The sequence below is a fragment of the Aotus nancymaae genome, unplaced genomic scaffold, assembly GCF_030222135.1.
Source record: "Aotus nancymaae isolate 86718 unplaced genomic scaffold, 86718_ANA_hifiasm-v0.15.2.pri h1tg000017l, whole genome shotgun sequence".
Lineage (NCBI taxonomy): Eukaryota > Metazoa > Chordata > Mammalia > Primates > Aotidae > Aotus > Aotus nancymaae.
The window spans coordinates 14650105-14662877 of NW_026988429.1; the positions used below are offsets into that span (position 1 = coordinate 14650105).

The 12773-nt window shown below is 38.7% G+C and overlaps 1 pseudogene; it reads right to left on the reverse strand.

Moving 5' to 3' along the window:
- The window catches only part of LOC110568659 (dynein axonemal heavy chain 6-like), a 322799-nt pseudogene that overhangs the window by 86913 nt on the left and 223113 nt on the right, over positions 1–12773 (reverse strand).

Consider the following 12773-nt stretch of genomic DNA (forward strand, 5'->3'; position numbering starts at 1 on the left):
GCCTCCCGCTTTGTTCCTTTTGCTTACAATTGACTTGGCTATGTGGGCTCTCCTTTGGTTCCATATGAAGTTTAAGGTGATTTTTTACAGTTCTGTGAAGAAGGTCATTGGTAGCTTGATGGGGATAGCGTTGAATCTGTAAATTACTTTGGGCAGTATGGCCATTTTCATGATATTGATTCTTCCTAACCATGAACATGGAATGTTTCTCCATCTGTTTGTGTCCTCTCTTATTTCGTTGAGCAGTGGTTTGTAGTTCTCCTTGAAGAGGTCCTTTACGTACCTTGTTAGTTGTATTCCTAGGTATTTTATTCTCTTTGTAGCAATTGTGAATGGAAGTTCATTCTTGATTTGGCTCTCTTTAAGTCTGTTATTGGTGTATAGGATTGCTTGTGATTTTTGCACATTGATTTTGTATCCTGAGACTTTGCTGAAGTTGCTTATCAATTTCAGGAGATACTGGGCTGAGACGATGGGGTCTTCTAGATATACAATCATGTCATCTGCAAATAGAGACAATTTGACTTCCTCCTTTCCTATTTGAATACCCTTTATTTCTTTTTCTTGCCTGATTGCTCTGGCTAGAACTTCCAATACTATATTGAGTAGGAGTGGTGAGAGAGGGCATCCGTCTAGTGCCAGATTTCAAAGGGAATGCTTCCAGTTTTTGCCCATTCAGTATGTTATGGGCTGTCAGTTTGTCATAAATAGCTTTTATTATTTTGAGATACGTTCCATTGATACCCAGTTTATTGAGGGTTTTTACCATAAAGGGCTGTTGAATTTTGTCAAAAGCCTTCTCTGCATCAATTGAGATAATCATGTGGTTTTTGTCTTTGGTTCTGTTTATGTGGTGAATTACGTTTATTGACTTGCATATGTTGAACCAGCCTTGCATCCCCGGGATGAAGCCTACTTGATCATGGTGGATAAGCTTTTTGATGTACTGTTGCAATCGGTTTGCCAGTATTTTATTGAAGATTTTTGCATCTATGTTAATCATGGATATTAGCCTGAAGTTTTCTTTTCTTGTTGAGCCTCTGTCGGGTTTTGGTATCAGGATGATGTTGGTCTCATAAAATGATTTGGAAAGGATTCCCTCTTTTTGAATTGTTTGGAATAGTTTCAGAAGGAATGGTATCATCTCCTCTTTGTATGTCTGGTAGAATTCGGCTGTGAACCCATCTGAACCTGGGCTTTTTTTGGGTGGTAGGCTATTAATTGCTGCCTCAACTTCAGCCCTTGTTATTGGTCTATTCAGGGTTTCAGCTTCTTCCTGGTTTAGTCTTGGGAGGATGCAAGTGTCCAGGAATTTATCCATTTCTTCCAGGTTTACTAGTTCATGTGCATAGAGTTGTTTGTAATAATCTCTGATGATGGTTTGTATTTCTGTGGGATCTGTGGTGATATCCTCTTTATTGTTTTTTATTGCATGTATTGATTATTCTCTCTTTTCTTTTTTATTAATCTGGCTAGTGGTCTGTCTCTTTTGTTGATCTTTTTGAAAAACCAGGTCCTAGACTTATTGATTTTTTGAAGGGTTTTTTGTGTCTCTATTCTCCTTCAGTTCTGCTTTGTTCTTTTCCTTGCTTCTCATGTGGGCATTTATTGCTACAAATTTTCCTCTAGATATTGGTTTAAATGTGTTCCAGGGATTCTGGTCCGTTGTATATTCGATCTCGTTGGTTTCGAATAACATCTTTATTTCTGCCTTCATTTCACTGTTTATCCAGTCAACATTCAAGAGCCAGCTGTTCAGTTTCCATGAAGTTGTGCGGTTCTAGTTAGTTTCTTAATCCTGAGTTCTAATTTGATTGCACCGTGGTCTGAGAGACTGTTTGTTATGATTTCTGTTCTTTGGTATTTGCTGAGGAGTGATTTACATCCAATTATGTGGTCAATTTTAGAGTAGGTATGATGTGGTGCTCAGAAGAATGGGGTGGAGAGTTCTGTAGATGTCTATCAGGTTTGCTTGGTCCAGATCTGAGTTCAAGTCCTGCATATCCTTGTTAATTTTCTGTCTTGTTGATCCATCTAATATTGACAGTGGAATGTCAAGGTTTCCCACTAACATTGTGTGGAAGTCTAAGTCTCTTTGCAGGTTGTTAGGAACTTGCTTTATGTAATTAGGTGCTCCTGTATTGGGTGCATATATATTTAGGATCATTAGGTCTGTTTGTTGCATTGATCCTTTTACCATTATGTAATGCCCTTTTGTCTCTTTTGATCTTTGTTGGTTTAAAGTCTATTTTATCAGAGACTAGGATTGCAATTCCTGCTTTTTTTTTGATCTCCATTTGCTTGGTAAATCTTCCTCCATCCCTTTATTTTGAGCCTATGTGCATCATTGCATGTGAGGTGGGTTTCCTGGATACAGTATGCTGATGGGTTTTGATTTTTTATCCAATTTGCCAGTCTGTGTCTTTGATTGGGGCATTTAGCCCATTTACATTTAAGGTTAATATTGTTATGTGTGAATTTGATCCTGCCATTTTGATGCTAGCTGGTTGTTTTGCCCATTAATTGATGCAGTTTCTTCATTGTGTTGATGCTCTTTACGATTTGGTCAATTTTTGGAGTGTCTGGTAATGATTGTTCCTTTGTATGCTTAGTGCTTCTTTCAGGAGCTCTTGTAAGGCAGGCCCAGTGATGATGAAATCTCTGAGCAATTGCATGTTCATAAAGGATTTTATTTCTTCTCTGTGTATGAAGCTTAGTTTGGCTGGACATGAAATTCTAGGTTGAAAGTTATTTTCTTTAAGGATGTTGAATACTGGCCTACACTCTTCTGGCCTGTAGGGTTTCTGCCGAGAGATCTGCTGTGAGTCTGATGGGCTTCCCTTTGTGGGTAACCTGACCTTTCTCTCTGGCTGCGCTTAGCATTTTTTCATTTATTTCAACCCTGGTGAATCTGACGATTATGTGCCTTGGGGTTGCTCTTCTTGAGGAATATCTTTGTGGTGTTCTCTGTATTTCCTGGACTTGAATATTGGCCTGTCTTGTTAGGTTGTGAAGTTCTCCTGGATAATAACCTGAAGAGTGTTTTTCAGCTTGGATTCATTCTCTCCATCACATTCAGGTACACCTGTCAAATGCAGATTAGGTCTTTTCACATAATCCCATATTTCTTGGAGGCTTTGTTCATTTCTTTTCACTCTTTTTTCTCTAATCTTGCCTTCTTGTTCTATTTCATTGAGGTGATCTTCAATTTCTGATATCCTTTCTTCTGCTTGGTTGATTTGGCTATTGAAACTTGGGGCTTTCGAAGTTCTCGTGTTGTGTTTTTCAGCTCCATCAATTCATTTATACTCTTCTCTAAGCTGTTTATCATCATTAGCATTTTGTCAAACCTTTTTTCAAGGTTCTTAGTTTCTTTGCATTGGGTTAGAACATGTTTGTTTAGCTCAGAGAAGTTTGTTATTACCCACTTTCTGAAGCTTGTTTCTGTCAATTCATCAGACTAATTCTCTATCCAGCCTTGTCCCCTTGCTGGTGAGGAGTTGTGATCCCTTGGAGGAGGGGAAGCATTTTGGTTTTGGGTGTTTTCATCCTTTTTGCACTGGTTTCTTCACATCTTTGTGGTTTTATCTACCTGTGGTCTTTGTAGTTGGTAACTTTCGGAAGAGGTCTCTGAGTGGATGTCCTTTTTGTTGATGATGAAGTTATTTATTTCCGTTTTTTAGTTTTGCTTCTAACAGTCAAGCTCCTCTGCTGTAGGACTGCTGGAGGTCCACTCCAGACCTTGCTTGCTTGGGGATCACCCGTGGTGGCTGTAGAACAGTAAGGGTTGCTGCCAGTTTCTTCTTCTGTTATCTTTGTCCCAGAAGGATACCTGCAAGATGTCAGCCTGAGCTCTCCTTTATGAGGTGTCTCTTTGGATATATGCCTTGGGGAGCTGCTTGGGGAGACAGTCTGTCCCTTTTAGGAGCTAAAGTGCTGAGCTATGAGCTATGTTGTTCCATTCAGAGCTGTTGGGCAGGTACATTTAAGTCTGCTGCAGCAGAACTCATAACTGCCTTTTTTTCTCAGGTGCTCTGTCCTGGGAAGGTGGGGCTTTATTTATAAGTTCCTGATATGCTGCTGCCTTTTTTCAGAGATGCCCTGCTCAGCAAGGAGGTATCCTAGTCATAGTCTGCCAGCAGAAGCATTGGTGAGCTGCCGTGGGCTCTGCCCAGTTGCTGTTTTGATATTGCAATCTCAAGGGACTGTATGACATAAAGCAGTCAACCAGTTTTTAGGTCAACAAAAGCAAAAAAAAAAACCTATGTGCTTCTGGCTTAATAAAGACAAAGGGATTTTTGTTTTTCAGTAGATTATTTTGTTTCTCACAAATGTATGAAAATCATTTTGAAAGCTGTGTTCTTAGTATACACTCCTTAAATGATGGTTTGAATCTGAGAAACAATTTACTGAAGAAGTTTAATGTAAAACTTCATCTTACTATCAACACATTTTTGTTGAGTAACAATTATGTGCAACCACTGTGTGCAATCCTTGGAGAAGGAATATCAAAATGAACTATTCACAGATTCCCACTGCATAGAACTTAACAACCTAACAGAAGAGATAGGCCATGTAATTGCATAATTGTGACATAGGGTAAACAGTGACAAGTGCTGTACTAGAGATTCAGATAAGACACTGTAGAAGTTCTGAGGAGGAGGAAGTTAATTTCCACTGGGAATATCAGAGAGAGGCTTCCTGCAGGTGATGGCATTCATATAAAAGTTTACTGTCTTTGTTCCTTTCAATTTATATCTTGTTCCAGTTCTTTACATTATGTGTTTTATTTAAGAAATGCGGACAAGACAAGAGGAGCAGTGGTCTACAGTTTCTCAACGTTTCTTTGGTTGGCAAGGAGCCCCGACACGAAGGACCTGTTGTGTGTCCATGGAAGCCCGGTGTGGCCCCCGTCTTGCTTTAAAAGCTCTTGCAGGACCCTCAAAGGCTGTAGCTATAGCTTCTGAAGTAACACACTTTCTATAAATACTAAAAATATTTTACTTGCCTTTGAATCCTGGAGTGTGTCAATAAGTTCTTCATTGTCCAGAATATTTCCTTCAGAGGTGAAGAGCATTCTCAGAATTTTCTCTTCGATAGTTTTCAACTGGTTTTTATCAGCGTTAATCCTCATGATGAGCTTGATTCTTTGTTCTTCCAACTTGGGTTTTTCAAGTCGCACCACATCACTAAAACCAAAGTTCAGATACCTAAATTATGTCTCTGCCCCAAAGTTGCTTCTATTTTTCTTTCTCTGTTTGTAAGCATTCTTATTCTGAATACTATTTAGCTGAGCATTAATGCTGATAGCTGAATCTGAATGCAAAACATGTCTCTTTTGCTAGGTTTACACAGTAGCTTATGACTCAACTACATGTTAGTTCTGATTCTTCATTTTGTATTTGAGAGATGCATGCTATGAAGTTCCCATACCTTCTGCTCATCTCTTAGGAAGACCTGCTTAACACTTGATCTCTCTGATTCAGTTTCTGTCTCTAACACTTGCTTGTGCCAAGATGAAAATGGTGCCTGGAATATTTATGGTGCCTGGGATAGTCTTTCTGTATCAACATGGGAGGTTCTGAAATCACACCACCTCTGTGAAATGATTTTTGATTGCGTGTGAAAAAGGAGCCTTACCTCCAGCTTCATCTCTGTAGAAACATGTGAACTTGTATCTCCCTTCACTTGTTCTTTCATAATTTGCTCCCAGTCTCCATTTGCAAGAGTTAATCTTTATTAAGCACTACTCTATGCCACACACCTTGCTGAGAGTTTTATGTGGATTATCTATTAATCCTTCGAATGCCCCTCTAAGGTGGGCACTGTGGTTATCGCCCCCAGCTTGCAGATGAACAAACAGACACTAGTGAGTCACTTCCTAAGATCACATGGCTATGAGAGGCCAAGGTGGGCTTGTACCTGGGTCTGCTGGCTCCAGAGCATGTGCTGTTACTAGTATGCTGCCTCAAGTAACAACCCATTATTTACTCGTTATGTACATGCTGAATTCAGATACCTTGAAATTATTATATAAAGAATATTAAAAATCATAACCTGAAATTCAAGTGTTTAAATAAGTTTTTCGTAAGAGAGGGGTTTAAAGAATTTTTAAGATAAAGGTGAGCTCAGGAAACAGCTTGAGAGAAACAATAAGTTAAGAATCAAAAGGGCCTGCCAAGAAAGTCTATGAGATAAGTTAGAGTTTCTGGAAACAGAAAGGAAGACAGAAGAAGGTGGACTATCTGAGTGGTTGAATGGAATTCCTTGAAGTTGAAAAATGGTCTGTATTAAAGATTTAAACATAAGTGCCAACACCATAAAAACCCTAGAAGAAAACCCAGGCAATATGATTCAGGACATAGGCATGGGCAAGGACTTCATGACTAAATCACCAAAAGCAATGGCAAGAAAAGTCAAAATAGACAAATGAGATCCAATTAAACTAAAGAGCTTCTGCACAGCAAAAGAAACTATCATTAGAGTGAACTGGCAATCAAGAGAACAGGAAAACATTTTTTGCAGTCTACCCATCTGACAAAGGCCTAATATCCAGAATCTACAAAGAACTTACCCAATTTTACAAGAAAAAAACAAACAAACAATCCTATCAAAAAGTGGATGAAGGATATGAAAAGACACTCTCAAAGAAGTTATTTGTTCAGCCAACAAACATATGAGAAAAAGCTCATCATCACTGGTCAAGAGAGAAATGCAAATCAAAACCACATTGAGATACCATCTCACGCCAGTTAGAATGGCGATCATTAAAAAATCAGGAGACAACAGATGCTGGAGAGGTTGTGGAGAAACAGGAATGCTTTTACACTGTTCATAGGAGTGTAAATTAGTTCAACCATTGTGGAAGACAGTGTGGTGATTCCTCAAGGATCTAGAACTAGAGATATCATTGACCCAGCAATCCCATTACTGGGTATATACCCAAAGGATTATAAATCATTACATTATAAAGACACATGCACACATGTTTATTGTGGCACTGTTCACAATAGCAAAGACTTGGAACCAACCCAAATGCCCATCAATGATAGGCTGGATAAAGGAAATGTGGCATAGATACACCATGGAATATTATGAAGCCATAAAAAAGGATGAGTTCATGTACTTGGCAGGGACATGGATGAACCTGGAAACTATCATTCTCAGCAAACTTACACAAGAACAGAAAACCAAACAATGCGTGTTCTTACCCCTAAGTGGGTGTTGAACAGTGAGAACACATGGACACGGGGAGGGGAACATCACACACCGTGGCCTGTCAGGGTGTGGGGGGCTAGGGAAGGGATAGCATTAGGAGAAATATCTAATGTAGATGATGGGGTGATGGATGCAGCAAACCACCATGGCATGTGTATACTTATGTAACAAACCTGTACGTTCTGCACATGTACCCCAGAACTTAAAATATAATAGAAAAAAAAAAAGAAAAATGGTGCTGCCCCAGAAAGACTAAGGCATTGTGGTTGGCATTCTCCAGGAGGCAGGGAGGTGAACTGTGGTGTTCAAAATTGAGAGGATCTGAGGAAAACTGTAATGAGCAACTGAGCACAATGAGTATCTCTGCCTGTCCAGGAGCTCAGCAGAGTAGAGGACAACTGAAATAGGTGACAGCCTGTCAGAACACAGGCAGACCCAGATCTATCCTCACCCTGGCTTTGGGCTGTTAGCTTCCTCTTTCAATGCCATCAATCTAGGAGAAATAGCAGGGAGATTATGCACCCCATGACTGAGTCCCAGCATTTCCCATGCTCTGATCAGGGCACTTCTTCTTGTCCCAGGCAGCCTAACATGCTGGCAGCTTAGTGACATAGCTGAGTTTAATTATGCACAAGAATAAACTGGTATGCAAAATGTTCAGCCAAGTCCTTACAACAAATTCATAAAATATGGTGAAATAACCTTTAATTGGAAAGAAGTTAACCTAGTGGAAGGTAAGCAAGTTAGTAGCTGGCAGAATAATTCCTAAGACAAACTAGAGAAACAAGACTTAAGCTCATTAGTGACAACAAGGGTAAGTCAGGATGATCTTGACTTGAATATAAGAGATACTTTTTTGAACATGGGTCTAAATTATATGTTTCTTTAGAGTGACTGAAAATACATATATATGTATTCCTATATACATACATATGTGTACATATGTGTTGGTTAAATATATATTAAATATAAAATTAATTTTGAATCAACCTCAATGCTATTATTTTAATAAATATTTTAAAAGTTTTTCTCCTGAACCTCTTGGCTAATTCTGATGATTAATATTAACAACTCATAATCCGATAGTCAGGAAATAGGGATCTAATCACATACAGAGTACACTAAGAAAGGATATATATATGTGTATTATATATATTTTATATATATGCATATATATGTGTGTATTATATATATATTATATAATATATATGTGTGCATTATACATATATTTTATATATTATATAACACACATTATTATATACATATTATATATATTTAATACACACCTATATATGCATATAAAATATATATAAAATATGCATATATAGGTGTGTATTATATATATATATTTGAAGTGGACAGTTAAATACACTAAGAAAACACCTAAAGACCAGTGAAGCAGGAACAAATGTATTTGGAGTAGCTGCTTTTTCACAGATATGGACCAGTGCATTTCTAGGAACAACAGAAAGACTGAGTTTATTCACTTGCTCAAGCTGGAAATCCTAGTGAAGGGAAGAGGCAGGGCATGGCTGCCAGCCTGGTTCTAACAGTTGGGGGGAATTAAGGGTCTATCGTTGTTGTCCTTGAGAAGACAGTGGGCAAGATCAGCTGCCATGAGCAGCTACATAAATATTAAAGAACTTGGCCATTTACTTGTATTTTTTTTTGATTATGGGTTCATGTATAGTACTTTTACACAGCAGAAAATTTTCTTTGTCAGTATTTCCAAACAAAATATTTAGGAAACCCATGACACCCTCTCCCCTCCCCCCAGTTTCCATTTTTTTTTTTTTTACCTTAACAACTGATCCTCCAGACCTGATTTTGTTACAGTGAAATTGATAATGGTAACTTTAATGCATACCTGGAAGAGAAGCACAGAGTGCATAAAAATGCTTAAGTGCAAACTAATATAATACCTTTCTTTATTAGAACACAGCTCATTACTACCCAGGTGGATGTATCTCAGGTCTAACTGCACACACACTTACCCCCACACATACTTTTGGTGTAATGTAGCTTATAAAATCCTCATATGTTTTTCCCTGCCAGTATGAATTACAATCTTGTTCCTGAAACACCAGTTATAGAATCCTACATGGTGTTTTACAGAAAGGTGAGCCAGCAAAGGATGAAAAGCAGTATTTTGGAATCAATGGCTTGGGTTCAAATTTGAGCTGCACCCTTTAGTGACTGTGTGATCTTGGATGAGCCACTCATTTGTGCTAAGCTTTAGTTTCTGATATTAAAAAATTTGGATAATTATATTAACAACTCATAGGGTAGCTGAGAGAACTAAATGAGGTAATAAAATCACTTAGTTACTTATGATACAATGTATCTGCTTGAAAGAAGCTATTATTGATAAATAAAACTTTACATGCTTTGTCTAATATTTTAATAAAAATATTACTAAAATATATTCTGACATCAGTTGATAAGTCAATAGCAAAAACTAGTAAGTATAACTAGAGTGTGTGAATGAATACATTGCATCTGAAGGATTTTGTAATATGTATTACATATTGTAATTTTATAATATTTACCACATTACAAAATCCTTGAAGTAGGATTGATCTCCTTTTAGAGATGATTGACTTGAGGATCCTGAAAATGTGATAATTTGCCCCCTGTCACAGAGCTAGGCTTGGGTCTTGTGGGCAATATAACCTCTCAAAAGTCAAATATTCAGAAATCATACATTGAAAGCTGGCATGTTGGTTACAGTTCTTTTTTGCGGGCAGTCTCTATCACCTCAAGCATTTATCATTTCTTCGAGTTAAAAACATTCTAATTATGCTCTTTTAGTTATTTAAAAATGTACAATACATTATTGTTGACTGTAGTCATTCTGTTGAACTATTATATGCTAAATCTTACTTTTTCTATCTAACTATATTTTTGTCTCCATTAACTATCCCTACCTTACTGCCTCTCTCCATTCTTCTTCCCAGCCTCTGGTAATGTTGGTCACTTTTCTAAACTCTGAAATGGGACTTGGGACATAAGCCCTGGCAGTGGCTGTGTAATTACACTCCTCGAGGCTGACAAGGAAAATCCTAACTTAAACTTTCAATGATATTTCCCCATCTTATTCAAGAAATGTGCCAATTTCATTCAACCTGAACATATCTGGTGAAGACAAATAGCTATGAGCAATTCAATAGCTAAAAGGAAAGTGAGTCTCTTTGGAATAGTGTATTGGAAACAGAAAGAGTAACATATATATGTATATATATGTGTGTGTGTGTCAGCCTTTGGAAAGTGACACTCCTTGGAATGGAATATATATTTGGAATGGAATGGAGTGACACTCTTTGGAAAGGATATTTTTGGGAGGGTGGTGGTTGTGAAGAAGTAAAGTTCTGAGGTCAAGTTCCTCGTCTAGGTAAGAGCCTGCAGAGTGTGCAGATGTGCCTGGAGCTGGGGCAGGACCTGGGCACGTGGGGTGGGAGTTGTGGCCAGGTGGAGCCTTGTGGGAGCTCTGTGGGAGGGGCAATGGATTCCCAGCTGTCTTCATTTCTGTTGCAACTATCTTGGACATTGTAGTACTAGAGGAGGGGGTTCTTCTAGAGTCTACTGAGTCTCAGGGACATGTATAGGGAGTGGAGCTCACACAGTTCCTCTCAAAGAATCTAAGAGCATGTGAAGGGGACAAGATGCCCCCACCACCCATAACTCTAAGTATTGACATTGGACCACTGGATCATGATTCTCTAATGTTGTTTTGCTCCTAGAGTTTTCAAATAGGTGACCTCTTTATTTGGGCATATATGCTGTAGGCATTTGCACATTTAAACAATGACACCTCCTCCTCCCTTCACCCCAGCCCCATGGACTCTCAATTAAGCTCTGATTCATTTATTAGTCATAATAACAGGAACAAAGCAGTCTTTGCCAAAGGAGGGAAGAGAGAGTTTAGAAGGGAGGTGCCTTGTGCTTAGGAGGAGTGGCTGTGGACCAGGAGGGAGATGGCGAGGGCACTGGAGAGGTGCGAAGTGGGGAGACACACAGCATTGGCCTGGGCCCCGGTGGGCAGGGGCTTGCAACCTAACTAGATGGTGATGACAAGGGTGATTGGAATCAGAATAAAAACTCAGAAGAGAAGCAAGAGTGGAGGATGTGTATAGGAGATGAGGGAGAATGGGGGAGAGATTTCCTTCCAGGTGGGGGCCCATCAAACTTCAGACTCATCACATCATGATAAACAGTTGAGAATTCCAGACCAGCAGTTCATACCTCAGGCAGATAGTGGGGATTTTGCAGTTTGGTTGTCATATAGAACCTAAAGTTTTTGTCATAATCAATGTCTGAGTCTCCAAGACGGATAAGTAGCCGGCCACCACTGATAAAAATTTGTTTCAAAAGGATGGGTTCTAGAGCTGGATCCAAGGTTTCCTTAAGCTTAGAAATTAAAACAGGACAATACAAAAAGAAGCAATTAAAATGGATAGCATCAACTTCACAAAATTCCTTAGGCCTCAAAATGTATTGTGAATGAACAATTTTTCAGTGATCTGATGGATATTTATTAACATCCTCACACTACCTCTAACAGTACCTATTTTCCAGTGAGCATTTTATTAGCAATCTAAGGAAATAAGAGCATCTGAAGGCAATACATCTATTTAGATTAATCTTATACACTATTCATTTCCATGGGAAGAAGAGAGAAGCTGGGTAGATTAAGTAACTGCAGGTTGGACTTCAACAAGCCCCATACAAATGAAGATCTGTTCATTTTCATGGTTGTTTAAAACCAGGGACTGGCAATTGACAGCCTGCAGGCCAAATCTGGCCCTGTGGCCATTTTTCTATGACTCTTGAGCTATGAATGTTTTTAACCTTTTTTAAGGATTGTAAAAACATATAAACAAAAAAACACTACACCAAAACAAAAAAGAATATGCACAGAGACTGCATGAAGCCTGCAAAAACTGAAATATTTACTCCTTGGCTCTCTACAGAAAAAGTGTCTGTGAATGCCTATTCTACATGATAGTTATGCCTTTTTCTTCAAAGTGAATCTGACTGTTGGTAGGAATGTGAGTATGCAGACATTGCCCAGGGATCTCATCAGAAACATCTTTATGTCAGGACGCATGTGAGGGGGTCCCATGGCTCAGGGGCTTTAAATATTTGACTGTCATCCATAGTAACAAATTTATTTCACATTGTGACATGGTACCCATACATGTAAATTCTTCAAACAAAAGTTTATGAGATAAGATTTACCCGTATTCAATATAATTTTGGGTTAAAAAAATTCTATTTCATTTGAATATGTTGATTGAGATGGCCTAAACTGATTTCATACCCATGAATGGGTGGAGACAGTTTGAATATACCACCCTAGCAAATGTAGAAAGCAGCTAGGGGTATAATGCTGATGACCCTAAGGCACAGAAAGTCTGGAAGAACCGGTTAGAGTGTCCTGTTCCTGGCCGGAGCCCTGACAAAGGCCCACCCCCTCTCCCAAGAGCACTCTGCTATAGTTAAAAGACTCTTCCATCCAGAGGTCAAACATCACAGAAAACCTTTTGTCCGCTGCC